The sequence below is a fragment of the Aethina tumida genome, chromosome 5 (genome assembly GCF_024364675.1).
Source record: "Aethina tumida isolate Nest 87 chromosome 5, icAetTumi1.1, whole genome shotgun sequence".
Classification (NCBI taxonomy): Eukaryota; Metazoa; Arthropoda; class Insecta; order Coleoptera; family Nitidulidae; genus Aethina; species Aethina tumida.
Window position 1 is genome coordinate 16,371,802 of NC_065439.1, and position 19,834 is coordinate 16,391,635.

Below are 19,834 nucleotides of genomic sequence, written 5' to 3' on the forward strand. Positions count from 1 at the left end.
ATGCATTGTTAACATATATATTTGTTTTATTTATTTATATTGGCTTTGTCAAATGACGTCATTAATGCACAAAAAATACATCAATAAATAATTATTTAATGTTTTTTAAAATTTCGGTACAATATACGTTGAATATTTAATTTATTCAATTGTAATAAACACAAAATATCAAAATCAATTAGTGGAATCAAAAGGCACATGGAATAATAAATGAAAATGTGTAAAAGAGAATTAATTATGGCACATTGTAAATCATAAATACCACACTGCCATCTGTGGACATTTGAACCAAATTATGATAAAGAACCTTTTACAATTATAGAAATTATTTTAATTTACATCTGTAATGTAATAATAATAAATTGCTCCTTAATGTAAATATTATTAATACAGTTATTCTGCAGATATTACATAATATTAAGAATAAAATTTTATTTAATTAAAGATAAATATTAGTTAAATAGAATGACAAATTAAATAGGATGGAATCGGAAATATACGTTAAAAAATCATTTTGTATTTCATTGTTGAACATTTGATGATATATTTGTTTATTGCTTTATTGATCATTTTGTTCAGAAACAATGCATGTGCATTGCACTCATGTGAGTATGACCATTATTTATATTGCTTTTACTTACTAACGTAATGGTAATTAATGCACTATAAATAGATCAGTAAATGTTTATTTTTGAATTAATTTAAACTTTCTGTACAATGTATGTGTACATTTAATGACAGTTTATTCAATTGTAATGAACGCTAACATATCAAACTATAAACTATTGGAATCCATCTGATATTGTTGGATTAGCGGTTCTTTTTGTCCTTTCTTAATTTAATTAATACTTTCGCCTGTTACGGACGTTCCCATCGATCACGTCGACATTCTGACAAAACCGTTTTATGCCGAAATTACAATTTTCCATTAAGAAATATTGTCTCAGAAAATAATTGTAAAAAAATTCAATTATTAATCACCTTTATTAAATTTCCAACAAGAAACTGTTACGTGTAGATTATAAAGCTTTTTGTGGCGGCTTTTACAACCCAGACGTAAATTAAAATACTAAGTTTTTTTAATAGACTGTCTGTTCGTAATGAATGATGAAAAAAAAATGTTTAAATTACATTTATTGCCGTTAATTAAAAAATAATAATCTGGGGTTCGTTGCGAAGCAGAACAGGCCCAGGGGAAGAATGGCAAATTAAATTTGTCACTTAGGGAATATATTTAAAATTAAATAATTTTCTACTCCACCGCTCACATTATTAAATTTGCATAATTTTACTACAAAGGACGTGAAAATACATTGTTGAACTTTTGTATTAAGGTAGTAAGGAAAATCCATAACAAGTCATTTTTAGGTCAAATTAGTTTCCGATTTTGATGGTATTTTAGATGTAATGAAATAGATGGCAATTAATTTTAACGTAATTATTTTCCATCTAACTAAGTTAGGCCGATAAGATAGTTTAACTAACACATTAGAACATCAAAGCACTTAACCCATCGATATGTGTCAATTAAAATAAATTATCATTACATTCGATACGTGAGTAACGATGTTACAGCCTCCCCTAAATATTGATGTCGTCCTGTAAACAGTGTTCGGGACCGTGCGCCCCTTGGACCGTTTTATAGTCGATAAAGCTTAAAACGTTAGCCGGATTAACGTGCGGTCCACGCGCCGGCTGCGGGACCATCAACTCCGCGGATTTAATTATCGAATTAATAATTGATGGGCAGTGCCGTCGGTTAATGATGCTGGACAACCTGTGCCAGATTAACTAATACCCAAATCGATTCATCTCCCTCTCTTTGGGTCAAGTTACTGAACGTTACTGTCGATCTTACGCATGATGTAACTGATAAAGATAAATTAATTTAGTTAATGATAGAAAGTTGATGGATGTGCTTTGTACCAAAGAGGAATTGCACAAAGCAAAGAAGCATATTATCGTGAATGACAAAGCAGACAAGATCATATCGGGGAAATGTATAATCCGGAAGACAATAAAGTACGATATAATTGGTATTAAAACGGATCAGTAAATTATCCAGTCAATTCTCTTCCCCCGTTCTAACTGGCTTGAATTAACGGTTACCTGAGTACAAATTTCAACTAACACAATCCGAAGTTCGGATACTTTGTTGTAAAGTTTCCCTCTCGAATAAATCTTTCCAATTACACCTCAATAATTATATTAGGGGATTAATGGAATCGATACAAGCGTGTTTTAATATTTAATCAAGGATTTGTCGAACATGAATTTGCTTGCAAGATGGGAATCAATTATGGAATAATTACGTCATGCTGACATCTATAAACACCTTTATGAAATTCACATAAACAGTCTGCATTTTATAGAAATATTTTTAATTTGCTTCATATATGAAGTGAAATTTTAATTTAATGCAATTTAAAAAATTAGATAAACATCAAAAATAATTTAAGTATATATAAATACAATAAGATTCCTAATAAAATTCAAAGAAATTTCTCGTTCACTTAAACAATATTTTATAATCTACAGAATTTGTATTATTTATTTTAATTATTATAATACAACATTAATAATAAAATTTAAATAAAGCATATGAACTGTATAAACAGTACTACAATGTAGATAAATTAAAATCCGAATTTTTAACAATAACCAAATAAATATGATATTTGAAATAATACGATTGAATTAGTCTTGTTATTACATAAGAATTAATTTTTTGAATAATAGTGTTCCGACTACTATTCGATTCTAGAATGAATATAATATACTATTTAGATTTTGCAGAAGTCTTTTTAAGAAATACATTATTTATCTTGTTGAAAATTGAACCAATTTTGCAATAATTTCATAGTTAAGATTTCTATTTATTTAATAGAATTCATATAGACTTGTGTCTTAATATTTAATCAAGGATTTGTAGAGCTTGAATTTGGTTGTAAGACTGGAAATAATTTGAAAATAATTACGTCATGGTGACATCTATAAACCTCTTTAGGAATAAACAGTATAATTTACAGAAATCTTTTTAATTTGCTTCATTTATGAAGTGAAATTTTAATTTGATGCGATAGATATACTAATTATAGTGAAAATAATAACATTAAAATTAAATAAATATCAATAATAATTTAAGTAAATATAAATATAATAAGATTCTTAATAAAACTCAAACAAATTTCTCAAAACTCAATGTATTCAATCTATAGACAGGCATCTCTTTAAATTATGATCGGGATGGGGTAACCACGTGATCGGGCTGTGAAAATTTCACTGATTTTTCTTGATTTTACCTATACCAGATTTCATTTTGATATAGTGTCCTAGTTTATACCTTATCTAGTGGTTTGTTGACACCCGGTACATATAATTAGTGGTTCACTGATTAAATTAGCTGTGATACTAGATAAGAATTAATTTGGCTATACATCTATTGACACAGAACATACATTACATTGTAGAAATTTTAATCAATTTTACAATAATTTGGTAGCTAATACATCTAGGTTGTACAAATTTCAGTTAACAACCCGAAGTTCAGATACTTTGTTGTAAAGTTTCCCTCTCAAAAAATCTTACCAATTACGTCTCAATAATTATATTAAGGGATTAATGGAATCGATACAGATTCGTGTTTTAATATTTAAACAAGGATTTGTCGAACACGAATTTAATTACGGGAGATAATATTTGAATAATTAACCTACCATGCTGACATCTAGAAATACGTTTGAGAACGTCATGTAAATACAATCTATAATTTACAGAAATCTTTTTAATTTGCTTCATTTATGATGTGACATTTGGTATGTTTTATAATAATGATTGATCATGTTCACAATGGCGGTGACAATGAAAATTGTTGTGTATTTGAGTAAAACGCAGAGTATTAATTATTAACAACTGGTATATTTAACGGTATATTACAAAGATTGTTTGTGTTGTACATTGATAGTTCTTTAAAAACATGGCGTCAGCCTTGTTTCCGTTCATAGACATTAAACATATAGAAAAATAAATTGACCGTAAAACAGCAACCATAGATAGGTTAAGTTCGGTTTTGTTGGTTGCCTAATCTTAACAAAAATGATAAAATTAATGACTTATCTATGACAAGAAGGAAGAACCTCAACTTTTGTTATTTTCTCTGGAATTCTGTATATTTTTGTATTCTTAAATTCTACATGTAATTGCAAATCTACATATATTTTACAATAAACTTTTTAGTCCATGTATTGTTTATATCGTAGATCTTTTATTTCATTTTGTATCAAAATCCTGTGAAAGAAATTTGTGAAATGACGTGATTAAATACATTAAATAATAGTTTTATTATAAAATAATAGATAATTATAGAATAATATTTCTGGACCTCAGCGACATCTGTTAACGTTAGAACCAACTTAAGACAGATAATTCTACAATTTACAGAAATCATTTTAAATTGCATCATTTCACAATAATTTGATAAATAATAAAATTTTATTTAACCAACCATATAATTATAAACAGCAAGTACAATTTAAGTAAATTTGAACACAATAAGACCTCTTGCGAAAAGCTAAAAAATTCCTCAAGTGGTACGATTAAATCACCCTCTACATAGATTGAAATAGACCGAACAAAACACTGCAAAGTCAAACGTTATTTGCCCGGGGACAGTGTTTGAACGGGGATCGCAAATCACACGCGACGATACACCCGTTTTAAATATTTAGTCGGTTCCTGTAAACAAAGATTCGAGCCGTAATAGGGGGACGGGACGTAAATAACGCTTAATTTCGGTGTGTACAATCGTCGCGACGATAAGGCCGAACGGTAGGTAATCCTCGACGGGACCGTTTTGAATAACTGCCGCGTAAAGAAGAGCAACGAAATCCGTGTTTACTGCGTTATTTATGATCGTGTCGCGTGACGGTATTAATTATAAGGGTGCCGTTGATTTTATTACGCTTTTGAAGTTGTTAACGACCACTTTTGGCTCTGTTCAGTGATGATTTTTATACGCAATCAGAAGGCAATTTTGTTACAAATTGATGTTGCCGTTGAAATTAGATTGATCCTTCGGCTGGTTCATCTGATTAATTTTGGAAAAAACATCAATAAACGCTTTCGCTCAAACGGTGTGCTCGGAGGATTTTGCGGAAGGGAAATGGATTAGCATGCCGGGATAAAAAGCACCTACTTGCCATGTTTTCTGGTATGCGAGATCTGATTTTCCGACGTCCAATTCGAAATTAGTCCCGCATCGTCAGGCAAAGCATTTTTTCCCCTTTTGTTGCATTTTACACTGCGTGCCCTTGTGGAAAGTGATGAAAGTCGAAACGTGATTCGTCGCGATGGTAAAAGTGAAACTCTATCCTGAAAATAAGTGATACGGCGATAAATATGGAGTGTAATAAATTTTCCGGTTTTATTGACTGCGGTACAAAACAAAAAACATCTTTTGGCTCCGGGTCACAATCGATAGGATGACCGTCTATATATCATTTCACCGTTACATAATATTTTGCTTGTTTATACGGATATTTAAATTTCCGAGCGATATATCAAAACAGGCGAATATGAAATCCGTCCAAGTTTACTTAAAGAGCGTTTAATAGGGGCAGATCGGTTGGAAAACTTTTTCTGGTGTCCACACTTTGTGATTTATTTGTGTTGGGGATTTTAGGAATCCGTTTCAAAGAAAGATTTCGTAAAAATCGTTTAATGTAATATAAATTATTTTGGTGAAAAACAAACAGTCTTTGTTATTATATAAATATAATAGATTAATAAGGTAAATAATAAGAACCAAAGAAATATCTCAAAAGACATAATTCAACCAGTCAAAACAAGAGTATTGCCACAAAATACAAGATTTTAAAAATAATAGTCATTTCTACAGACAATATTATTATATAAATAAAATTTTATTTACTTCATAATAACATAGACTATATATGAATGGCCAATTAAATACCACACAATTTTATATCCTTTACTATGGCTATATAATTCTGTCTTATTGCCTTATTCTTAGTTTTATTGAGTTCACTTGGATAGTCTCTAGATCATCTACAGTCTTAATGTTATAATGTCTTGATCCTTGACCTTTCTTCTGCTCTTGATTACAGTCACCTAGTCACGTAGATTTCCTGAAAAGCGTACTAAGTAGTTGTTGACATAGTGAATTTTTGTGTCCCCGTTGACAATAGTTTACTTGGCAGAATTTGACTGCAGTCCTAATCACTTTTGGAAACTTTGTTGTTGAGGTAGTCAATTTTTGTGTTTACTTTGATATCCAAAAATATTAAAGTTTGAAAACTGACTTTCTACTTTATTTGATTTAATTTTTAATTCAAGACAAACTCAGCCATAATGTTGCTATCCCATCGATATTGATTTAGATTCTTAAATTTTTAATGTCCTGATGGAATATTTTCCTTTGTTGTTCACCTAGTCACTTCCTGAAAAGCTACCTAAGGGGTTGTTGAGGTAGTCCATTTTTGAAGTCACTTCGATGTAGAAAATATAAAAGTTTGAAAGCTCAATTTCCACTACTTCTGAATATTTTTTTTACTTTAGAGGGTTTATTTAGACATAGTTCACTGCAGTCATTTAGGTTTCCTGGAAAGCTGATTAAAGGAATGCTGAGGTAGTCAATTTTTTTCACCACTTTGATGTAGAAAATATTAAAAAATAATATGTAAGTATGAAAGTTGAGTTTACACTACTTCTGAGTAATTTTCTACTTTATTTGCTTTATTTTTTATTTTATAAGGACTACTTGAAGACTTCAAGAGTAGTCAACCATTATGTAGCTATCCCATCGACATTGATTTAGATTCTCCAAAGTTTTAATGTTTTGATGGAGTATTTTCCTTTATAGCTCACAACTGTCATCAAGTCACTTAAGTTTCTTGGAAAGCTGTCTAAGTGGTTTCTGAGTTAGTCAATTTTTGTGCTTATTTTGATAGAGAAAATATTAAAACTGAGTTTTCACTTCTTCCATTATGTAGCTATTCCATTGACACTGGAATATTTTCCTTTATACTTCACAATTGTCATCTAGTCAGTTAGGTTTCTTGGAAAGCTACCTAAGTGGTGTCTGAGGTAGTCAATTTTTATGCTTACTTTGATGAAGAAAATATTAAGACTGAGTTTCCACTTTTTTTGAGTACTTTTCTACCTTATTTGTTTTATTTTTTACCTTACATAATCTACTTGGACAGTTTCTTTGTAGACTTCAAGAGTAGTAAGCCATCATGTAACTATCTCATCGACTTTGATTTAGATCTCCCATAGTATTAATGTTTTGATTGAATCTTTCCCTATGTTCCGTAGTGTATACTTATTCTTATGTTACACACGAAGACAAGTTTGAAAGCATATTTTTCATTAATTCTATGTAATTATCTTCCTTATCACTTGTTTTATTTACATTGACTTATGAAGTTCATTGATCACTGAAGATTCCAACAGTAGTCGGTCATTGTTTTAACATCCTGTGTTTCATATCGGTTACCTCCTATTTTTTAGAAAATAATCTATGTAGAATTATGGGAAATTATGCTTTCACAAAAAATTTTATAGTACATGAAAAATAAAAAGTTAGATTCAGTCTTGTTCTTTGATGCAATAAACTGGGGATTATTTATAAGCTTTATTAATTGAGGACCATCTTAGTATGCCGGAATCTCAGGAAATTGACATGTCAAGAAACTAAAGCAAAGTCTATATTCATTTAAAGCTTTGACAAATTGTTTCCTAAGCTGAAGTTAATAGATAAAAGTGAAAAATTATTATACATTAAACTTAAGAATATTTTCTGCGTCCAAGGAGGGAGTTAACAATTTTTAGGTCAACGCAAGTTATTAAATAATGTTGTTCATACTTAATTTGTTTCTTAACGATTACTATTGTTTTAGCAATAGAGATTTTTATATGAAATTTCTATTTTGACCTGAATAAATATTTTTATTTCTTAACTTAGCCTGTATTTCAAAAACTAAAGCTGATAGATAAAAAAAATAGATATTGGTTCGTGTAATTATTAGATAAACATCAATGGAAACTTAAGTAAATCTAAGCCCAATAAGGTTCTTAAAGAAACTTCTCAAATGCTCATTAGATAAGTCGCTTTAAAAGATACAAGATTTTAACAATTTATTTCAAAGAAATTTTGATAAAAGAATTGTTTAATACAACATTTCTAGTGCAAAACAAAACGAAAATATGAACTGCGTAGATTATAGTGGAGGCGGTTCGTGTTATTGCCCACGTATCCACCCCACCCACTCGAACAAATACGGATTTTATGCATCCCGAGACGAGTTTCGCCGCCTGAAAGGAGCACATATCCACCGTCCCCGTTTCATTCGTGGTGCAAGATGGTCCTGGCTGAAAGGTAAGTCGTTCCGGCTCGAATCAGAATAAGGCCATTACCCGCTTCCTCCGTTAAACTTCACACATAACAGGGCAGAGGGGGAAGTTTTAATAATATTATCCGGGACGCGGAGGCGCCCTACACCAGCCAAGTATGTACTTCGGTTCCGGTTTAACTTAACACTCTTTTAAATAACGCAAGTGGGAATTGTGTGTAGCGTTACCGCCCTACCTTCCAATTAACTATTCAACGGACCCGAAAACCGAACTCTGACCCCAACGGGTGTGATTTTGAGACTTGGATTTCGGTGGTGGTGTTTTTTTCTTATTTGATCTATTTGATTGTTGTTTCTCGTTTAATGCGTTTTGAACATATAGGCACAAAGGGAATGTCGGAAATGCAAGGATGAAAGGAACCAAGTGTGTCATAAAATAAAGAACAAAGGGAGCTCTCTGGAAACTGTAAAAAAATGTTCGAAAGGTATATAAATACATTTAAAATATTCAAACAAAAGAAAAGCAAAATTGTGCAAAATAAGACTTAATCTATCTAATCTATTTAAATATTAAATTTAAATTAAAAAGTATTTAATTTAATATTTTATTTTTGATTTACATACTGAGATTATTAAACCATCGAAAATATAAAAACAATAATCATTTAATAAATAAAAATATTCATATACAGTGTGGCACATTTGTATTTTTGTTCGATTTTAACATTTTTTTTGAAGTGAAAACTTCTTTAGCTGCGTTGGGCACTTTTTGGTAATATTTCGTCGATTTATATCAAATATCATCAAATAAATAATAAAACATTCCAACACATTCCTCATACGATTAAATATCATAAAAAATAATCATAATTCTTTAGAAAAATTTCATTAATTGTTGAAATTGTTCCCCGAAACATCGGTTCAGCTAATTAGATAATCAACGATGTTTATTAATTTAATATTGTGTTTAGTTCACAATGAACTGTACAAACAATGTATAATTAAATTTGTGTAATTGTAATTTCCCGCATAGTTCAATTCGACATGCAATATGTTTATTCTGCCGTTCTCAACAACAAACAATTTACTACTTTTGAATTGAATATATTTTTTTAAATTTTTGTTATAATTTTAGAGACAATAAATCCTTACCATTTATTAATTTTTGAGTTTCATGTTTTAGTTTTAATTTTAACAACTTAATGTGGGTTTGATTTATACGATCTTTTATACAAATATCTAATTAGTTAAATTGGTCAATTTTTTTATTAATCACATTATAAGACTAATGTGACAAATTTTTAAATATTTAACCATAATTGTTAAACATTTTGCTTCTTCAGTACTTGCTACATGTTTAATTAAAATTTAAATAAATGTTTCTGAAATAAATTTAATTTATAACTTCTTAATAAAAACGTAAAAATAGTCTATATAAGCTTATTATTTTTAATGGTCAGAGAAATTTTGACATCACAAACAATTCTCTAAAATAAATAAAACCATGTAATAAAATTTTAAGTGTACAGTATATATTGTTATTTTATTATTTGTTTTCAGTTAAGTTATTAAAACCTCGATTAGTATGCAATATAAGGGAATGGCCCTGTCATAACTCATATGTTTAGTTGATACGATCATAATATTTAACAAAAGCTGTAATTTACCAATGTTTAAGGCAGAAATCGATATTACTAAATTAAATTGTAAAATCATTAAATTGAAATTTCATATTTAACAAACATATTTCTGAAAATGATATGTGCAATTTATTATTGATTTTATCAATAAATAATAAAGCTTTCGAACAAATAGTAACAATCATAAAAATTGAGCATTCTATAGAACAAAATTCAATGATCAACTAATTAGATAATCAAGGATGTTTATTAATTTAAGATAATGTTTATTTCACAATGAACTATATAAAGGGGGTATAATTAATTTTGTGTATTATAATTTTCTGCACTGTTTATTTGTATGTGTAGTCTATTTATTCATAACAACAAAACAATTTTCCTCTTTTAAATCGATAAAATTGTTTTTGAATTGATGTTATAATTGTTTGTTATTAATTTTAATAGTATCCATAGTTTGTATGATTTTTAATTATATAAATTGGTCAACGTCTTTATTAATCAAATTATATACTAAAATATATCAATAAAATAAAGTCTTGGACGTTAATGTAACAAATTTGTATTTGCTCACCAACCATTAATAAATATTTACCTTCATGTGTGTTCAAGGACAATTTCACTATCTTAATCCTGGGGGTCTACCACGAACCTGAGTGAGATATCTCACCCGGTGAGTTAACTCACTTATGAAATTAATGTGGCAACATCGCATTTCGTCTTTGTTTACAATATTTTCTCCACTATAAAGTCTATAATAATAAAAATAATTGAATCATTATATTAATAAGTTATTACTTGGTAATAAAAAAAGTCCAGGAGAACTTCTACGAAAATCTATGAGATATTTTATTCGGTTCGAATGACGTTATTCATGTAGGGGTGTCCAAACGCCTTTTACAATGCCGGTGACTTGTATTACAGGTGAGATATCTCACCCAAAACCGGTGACTTTACACGGTTGGTGTTGAGTGAGTGAGATTTGTCACATTTTGCGTGAGTTCGGATTATGTGGATTTGTTGATATATATTGATACCTTGAGTGTTTTAAAGACATTATTTTATTTATTTACATCAATTAGTAATATATAAAGTTTTAAATTTAGGTTAATTTGTCGTGAGTTCAAGTTGAATGTTTTGTTGATATTATATATTTTTTAAATCTATTATGACCATGTTACGTCAGTAGCAATAAAAAATATTTATGATATAAAATAATTCCGTTGTTTATTAGGTATTAATAAAACAAATGATTTGATTGTGTTTTCAATTAAGATTGAAGAATTGTCAAACCTTAACGAAGAAAATTTAATTTATACTGTACAATGTATCATATAATTAAGTGAGGTAGAGTTTATTAAGTTGTGTGGGGTACTAATAGATATCTTTCATATATTGTTGAAATATTCCATCTATTTATAAATCGTTAGCTCAACATCAAAGGTTTACCTGTGTAAGGTAAATTTAATTTTATGCTTATGTTAATATGTTGTTGTAATATATAATTTGAAAATCGTAGCTACTTGCAGCTTTGTGTTTTTATACCTCAGTTAGTTTTCAAGCATTCATTTGTAACTAGTTTATAAGTCTCCCATTAGTAATTGCTTCAAAAAGTAAAAAATACATTGAATCAACTTAAGTTATTAACACTCAAGATAAGAAGGATATCTTCAAAATGTTGAAGGGTTAAACATTTATAGAAAAAAGATAAATAGTAAAACTTAATTGTAAGTACAACATTATAATGTTTATATTCTTGTTTTTCTGAAAAATATAATTTCCCAGAAATCACAAGACGTATTGTTTGCTCCATATATCCTGGAAAATTAAATTGTAACATTGAAAATGTATTTGGGCACATACATTGGATTGGAATGAGAGAACGATGACAAGATTGGATTTTAATCAAAGTATCGGCGCTCTCGTTCTATATATTTTGCTCATCTCTCAAGAAATTTGTGGGTACCATTCCAAACAAGAACTGCATCTTCCATTGAACTCCATTGATCATTTGTTGTCGGGGACGGACGTAGCTCACTAGTACTTTCGGATCCCACCGCACACATTACATCTTCATCTACCCAAACCTATCCGATCTCGCACTCAATGTTGTTACCCATTACCCATTATTTTTTTGTCTTTGAAAATTTCAAAATATATTAATTTTTGATTGTGATATCCTTTCGTTATGGCGTAAAAGCATCATGTCACGTAGTTTTTCTGTTATTCATTCAGTTTGTGTGAAATCCATTTTCTAACCTTTTGAAGCTTTCCTATGCCTTTCAGGCGATCGGAAATGGTTTACTGAGTAACATTTAACTCCTCCGCCACCATTGTTTGTGTTTGTATATCATGTTTGTCCAATAATACTTGTAATTCATCTTAATGGTTACAGCACGATTGCTGTCTCGACAAGAATTTAATCACTTTCCTATGCCTTTTTCTTTGATTAAACAAAAAAAATATCACAGACCACAAATGCTATTTATTTGGCTCAACATTCGTCATGTTGACCACGAAAAAAAATATCTTATTAACTCATAAACAACTAAATGAATATGTTGTATTGTAGCGGGGTGTCCTACCAACAAAGTAGTTGTTTGCGATTACCTTTTCCTTCAATATGTTTTATGTACGGACTCTTGATAGAAAAACATTTCAAACTTGCACACCTAATAAATAAATTGATAGTTCACAAATTGTATTTTAATGATTAAAATATACACAAACCTTTCTTTAACCATTCCAAGTTAATTAAACATTAATTTTTGCACTTGTATGAATTTTGTTTGGATGTCAAATTTTAAATTTGTAAATATAAATTAACCTAAAATTTGAATTCCCCTAAAATTTACCAAATATAAACACGAAATGCGCTGTTGCCACGTTGATTTCAGAAGTGAGTTAACTCACCGGGTGAGATATCTCACTCGGGTTCGTGGTAGACCCCCTGATGTTTATAAAAATTGTGAATATGTCTATCGTTCATAATTTTTTATTAACTAAATCGATTAATGATTAGTGCAGAAGTAAACATTTTTAAATTAAATTTTAATATTAGTTAAATTTGTAATTGGTTAATATTTTGCTGAAATGTATTAACGACGTCCAATTATTTTAGTATTATTGTATCAAGGCTTTCTAACATATTTTTCATAAAATTAAATATCATAAAAAAATTAATCACAAATTTATTTTTTATTTTTCGAGTGTCAATCTTTATTATAACCACAATTAGTTCCGAATAATTGATTATCTTTTGTTTAAGATGAGATAATGGCTGTGGTTTATACAATTTTCTTTACACATGAATATTAGATAAATTGGTGAATGTTTTCATTAAGCTAATTATTTATTAAAATATATCATAAGGCTTTGATGTTAATGTAACAAAATTTCATTAATTCAGCCAGAATTAAAAAATATTTTACTTTATTTATATATTTCATAAAATTAAATATCATAAAAAAATTAATCACAAATTTATTTTTTATTTTTCGAGTGTCAATCTTTATTATAACCACAATTAGTTTTGAATAATTGATAATCTTTTGTTTAATATGAGATAGTGGCTGTGGTTTATACAATTTTCTTTACACTTATGAATATTAGATAAATTGGTCAATGTTTTCATTAAGCTAATTATTTATTAAAATATATCATAAGGCTTTGATGTTAATGTAACAAAATTTCATTAATTCAGCCAGAATTAAAAAATATTTTGCTTTATTTATATTTGTGTATGTATGTTTAATTAAATTTTAATTAAATGTACATACACTGTACTAATTTGGTTTATAAGTTGTTAATCTTTAAATTTAAATTTACCATTCAAAATTTTTAATACACAAAGAAGTTCTTGTCGGTTTACCAAAACATTAGAGGTAATATTGTAAAATAAATGAAATATTTATCTCTATCTGTATAATATAAAATATATAATAAAATTTAAATTTATTTTGTAATTTGTCCTCAGTTAAGTCACTTAAGTTAATAAAACCTTGACAAATCTGCAGAGAAAATAAATATATATAAATTCACATTCAAGTTAATCGAACTGTTAATTTAAAAATCAATACAGTTGTAATGGATTAAAAAAATTCTAAAAACGAATTAACAAATATGCAATTATTTTATTTATTTTTTAATAAATAATACAAAAATTGTACAAAATTTTATGCAAAATTCTCATTGTTTCTAAACATCCTAAAACATAGTTACAGCTGATTAGATAATCAACGATGTTTATTAATTTGATACTGTGTTTATTTCACAATGAACTGTACAAACAGCGCATAATTAATTTTGTGTAATTATAATTTTGCGCATAATTCAATTCGACGTGCAAATTGTTTATTTTGCCGTTCTCAACGACAACCAATTTTACACTTTTAAATCGATAAAATTGTTTTTGAATTGTAGTTATAATTGTTTATTGGGTTCGGGGACAATAAATCCTTATAATTTATTATTTCCCGCATGTCAGTCTTCATTCCAACCGCAATTCGTATCGAATAATTGACAGTTTTTTTTCTAAACTGTAATTGTGCGATTGTTCTACACCATATTTTATATAGCAATGTTTAATTAGACAAATTGGTCAACGTTTTCATTAATTTAATGATTAATTAAAAGATATGATGGGTGTTTGACGTTAATGTAACCAATTTCCAATTATTCAATCGTAATTAGTAAATATTTTGCTTCATTTGTGTTTGTCCATGTACGATTAATTAAAGTTTAATTAATCGGTTTTATTCTACATTTGATTTGCAAGTTCTTCATTGTGGTTGTGGCATAAATTTGTATTTTTGAAACTTTTAACAGACAATGTAATATCCGTTTACATCAAAGAACACGAACAATTCTCTAAAGTAAATAAAATATTTGCCATGAACTGTACAATAAAAGTTTACAGTTTTCGTATATTTGTTATCGCTTAATTTATTAAAACCGTAACTAGTTTGATGAAGACTCTTTGCCTGTCACAGGCTCATGTTCATGTTAATTCTGCTGTTTACTTGGTGTATTCATGATCTTTAATTAAACATAATATATAATTAGTTAGATCGACTAATGTTAAAACCAGAAATCAATATTAATTAAATCATTTTTAATATCGTAGTTGTACACAACTTCAACAATACACAGTGCATAAATATTCTTTGAATAGCTAAAGCTTAAAAATTTGGTTCATAAATTGGCGTCTTAGAGATTTTTCGTCATATTAGACCTTAAGTAATTTAGGTTTTTCAGAATTTTAGTAAATTTATTTTTTTTTTGGATTGTAGAAAATTTTGACATTTTTGGTGAATTTTTAGGTTTTAACGAGTTTAATTACAATCTATATTTTTAATGAATTTTCGGAAATTTAGTAGTTTTTTACATTCATAGTGATTTTTATCTTTCTTTTTTTTAATAATTTTAGTAATAATTTATTCATTAAATTCGTAAAAAATTACTCAATCAATCAAAAATTAAATCAATGAATCGTAAAGATGTGGTTTCTCCAAATCCTTAAATTACTCAAATTTCTCCGATTCCACAACTTTCCCAACTTTTAGTTTAACTATTTATCATTCAGACATAAAGTAATTTAATTTGGTCATTAACTGATTAGGTCATTTGGTCATTAGGTAATTTGGTCATAAGGTAATTTTGCCGTTAAGTAATTCAGTCATTAGTTAATTTGCTCATTAAGAAATTTGGTTATTAGGTAACTTGGTCATTAGTAATTAGGTCATTTGCCCATTGGTTAATTCGGTCATTTGATCATTAGGTAATTAGGTCATAGGTAATTCGGTTATTTGATCATTAGGATTTGCGGCCATTATTAATTAATAAAAAATACAATTATATATGTGAAAATTATAATTAATTAGTTTTAAAAAAATTGAGCTTCACACTCATCTTGAACTCAACCAATTAATTTACGGAATCCCATAAATTCTTAGTTAAATATAAAGTTTAGGTTCATCATATTAAATATTTAAGTATATTTTTAAACAACTTTCTCAAACAAGTGTAGCTGTATTACAAACCTATTGTTTTAAAATTGAGGAATAAAAGAGCCATGGTACGATAGATAGTTGTGGAATACACAACAGATATACGTAGAATAAGTTATTTTAAATTTTCAGTTAATTAAATATCATAACGTTAATTAATTTTAAAAATAATTGATAATTTGAAATATTATGTAAATTATGATAAAATATTCAAATATAACTTTTTTTGAAAATCATAAAATTTTATTAACTTTATCAGTTATTTAAAATTTGTTAATATTTAAATTAATATTATCTTTATTTTCACATTAAGAAATATTGTTTAAATATCAGTTTGATACAGTTATTATAAATTTATTAAATATTGTTAAATATTTGTTATGTGATTTAATTAAATGAAAATTTGAAATAATATATTTTATGCCAATTTATAATGTTATAAATATAAAAAATTTATTACTTATATTAATTATTTATTTTAAGATTATCTTACATTCAAAGGTAATGTAATAATCCAAATATATATTTTTTTATAAAATTCTGATAAATTTATTAATCTCATTAATATTTATTTTTATTTATTTATTAATTATTAATATTTAATTTAAAATTTCCTATATTTTATATTAAATTGCATATTGTAATTTATTGACTTATTGGTAAATATTCAATGAGTTGAAATACATTTACTAAAATACCTATATAATATCTAAAATTAGATGTGATATTAATACGGGTTTATAAACATTATACATCTAAATGGAATACACTAATTAAAGCTATTTTAGATACCAATGAATAACAGAAAATTTCCTATTTTGATATAAAATTAATCCAATGTGGATTAAACAAAATTAAAATTATTTATATAGTTTATGTATCAATGGTGGAGTTCAACATTCAATGTGAATCGATAATTTTATGAATCGAACAAAACGAAGGCGATTTCTGAACTCAAACAATAATTACAATTGAGTGCCTCAATTGAATAGCAGGTGTTGGTGTATGTGTGTACATCACGTTGTTGCATTTAATGAATTAATGGGGAATTGCGGTATGAATAGCATTCGGAAACTCATCCGGTGTATTAAAAAAAATATATAAAACAAAATACAAACATACACTCACAAACATCGAAAATTGATTGGGATAGACCTTTTAATGGAGCGCGGTCGGTGTGTTAATTAATACAAGTGCTTTTAGCCCCCGAAACACGCATCAGTTATTAATTACGTCACATTCCACTCCGACTCCTCAGATAAAAATAAAGTATGGGATGTACGTAATTGGAAACCCGATTAAAAATTAACAAACAAAAAAAATGCCCCCAAATTAAAAAGACGAAATTCTTTTCGTGTCGCCAACTTGGACGAGAAACAAAAAAAAAAAAAAAAAAAAAATTAGGGGGGACATAAATAAATTACGTTGTAATTATTTTCGAATGCCGTGACGGCGACAATAAAAACTCATTAAGTTGCAAATATTTAAACGGTTAATTGAAAAGCATTCCGGTCGGTCGTTTTACTTTATTTCGCATTATTAAGACTCGTCGAGTTATTCGATGAAAACATTGTTTTCCTATTTCCGTCCGCCTCGTTTTTTATTTTTTTTCTTTTTTTTGCTTCTTCACTCGTCCCCATTAAATTAAAACCGGGGTAAAAATGGTGCTTCCGTATTTTTATTAAGCGGGACAAACCGACAGGCGAAGGCGAAACAATTGTTTCATTCAATTCATTTGCAACATGCGACATGTCCGTTCCACTCGATGCCGGAAGAGTTTCTTATCTCGGCGCAATATCCCGGACCATTTCCCCCGAAACAACGCATACGCTTTTTGCACGTCTGCACTTTTTTTTTTTGCTCTGAGTGTTGCGCCGTTTCGTTTTGTTTCGTACGAGTGTTTTTAAAAGGGAAACGCGATATTCGTTGATATAAATCGACACGGCAATTGCGGTACTGAATACGTTGTAATTCCGGACGAAGCATATGGGTATTTCAGCTTCATTTTAACTCTTATTTTATTTTAAAAAGCAATAAAATATTCGTTCTAATTATAAATAATTAATAATGTTGCAAGAGTTGTATGAATCGGAAATTTATGTTTAATATTATATAATAATAACATAAAAATTCGAAATTATATACTTATTCGAAAAATAAATAATATAAATAGTATTGATTATAATTATATATCTTACAAAAAATGCGATTATATTTAGGACATACGTTGGACAGACTCATCTTTTATTTTACAGTTTAATTATGAAAATTATATATATGAAAAATTGATGTAATTTATTCCTCATTGAAACATTATGGTTTAAATGTTAATTTGTTTTATAAATTATAAATTTATTAAATGAAAATTCTGAAATAATTATTATATTACTCTGTTTAATAAAATTATGACTGATTTACTGTTTATTTAAATTTATTAGTATTTAGTTATTTCGATATTTAATTTAATTTGAAATAATTTATTGCACACTGAAATATAATTTTCAAATTTTAATTTTTTATAAGTTAAACATGTTTTATTTAAAATTAAAAGACTATCAAAATATTTAATTTGAATTAAAAATAAATTATATAATATTGTTTTATATTGATTATTACTATTAATTATGATGATTTATATATGATAAATATGATTCATATAATAATTTGAAATCATAAAAAATTTTGTTTAATTAATTTTTTTCTTAAATTTAAGAGTTTAAAAAATTAATTTAGTTAAAAATATTTAATTCAAACTTACTTTAATTTGAATTAAAAACATTAAAATATATTATTATATATTTTTTTAATAATATTTAATTTTAAATTTTATGATATTTAGTTAAACGAAAATTTAACATAATTTATTCCATATTGAAATATGTTCAATTATAGAATTTTAATAAATTTACAACGATTTTTAATTATTTATTTTAATAATTAAGTGTGAAATTCGACAAAATTTTCAAAATTTCTTAATTTAATGAAATTATTATGAATTATATAAATTATTTTAAAAATTCTCAATAATTGATATACAATTATGAAATTTAAATAAACAAAATTTTAAATAATGTATTCCATATTGAATATTAAATATTACTTTTTATGATAAAATTTTAAAAAACTTATTACTTATTGTCAAATAATAATAATTTAATTTAATTTAATCATTTGTTAGATAATTTAATTAAATGAAAAATTACGCCAGTTTATAATGTTATAAATATTACCTTCTTTGATAAAAATATGGCAAATTTAAATGAATGAAAACTGTGATAATTTTTATTGCTTTTATTAATTATTTTAAAAGATTTATTAATATTTAATTTAAAATTTTGTTGCGAAATTTAATTAAATGAAAATTTAAAATAATTTATTTCACATTGAAACAAGTTTCAAATATTATATTACTTGATAAAATTCTGATTATTACTTGTATTACATATTATTAAACATTTAATATAATTATTCGTTATGACATTTAATTAAATTAAAGACTGAAATAATTTATTTCGTACTAATATGATGTTTCAAATATTACATTATTTGATAAATTCGTGTCTTAAATACGTAATTAATTTTATACGATTTGTTTAGAAACAATTAATAATCCAAAATAAACAAGTATACAAATTTCATTATATCTGATTGACACAATTATTAATTTATTAGTTTGATTAAACGTTGAGCTGATAAAAAATTGTTTTGGTATGAAAGCAAACAATTTTGCAAATCAATTTTAATTTAAATATAATCTATAGTTGGTTTAGTTTTATGTCGAAATTCGGGATATCCTGTTATTTATTTGGCAATTATC

At 27.0% G+C, this 19,834-nt stretch overlaps 1 long non-coding RNA gene across 1 annotated transcript; it reads right to left on the reverse strand.

Moving 5' to 3' along the window:
- Positions 1–12,474: 12,474 nt before the first annotated feature.
- Positions 12,475–12,900, reverse strand: LOC126265598 (uncharacterized). Its single transcript, XR_007548092.1, has 2 exons — positions 12,740–12,900; positions 12,475–12,681 (listed from the first exon to the last, which is right to left on the reverse strand). It is a non-coding gene; the product is annotated as an uncharacterized LOC126265598 (long non-coding RNA).
- Positions 12,901–19,834: the final 6,934 nt, after the last annotated feature.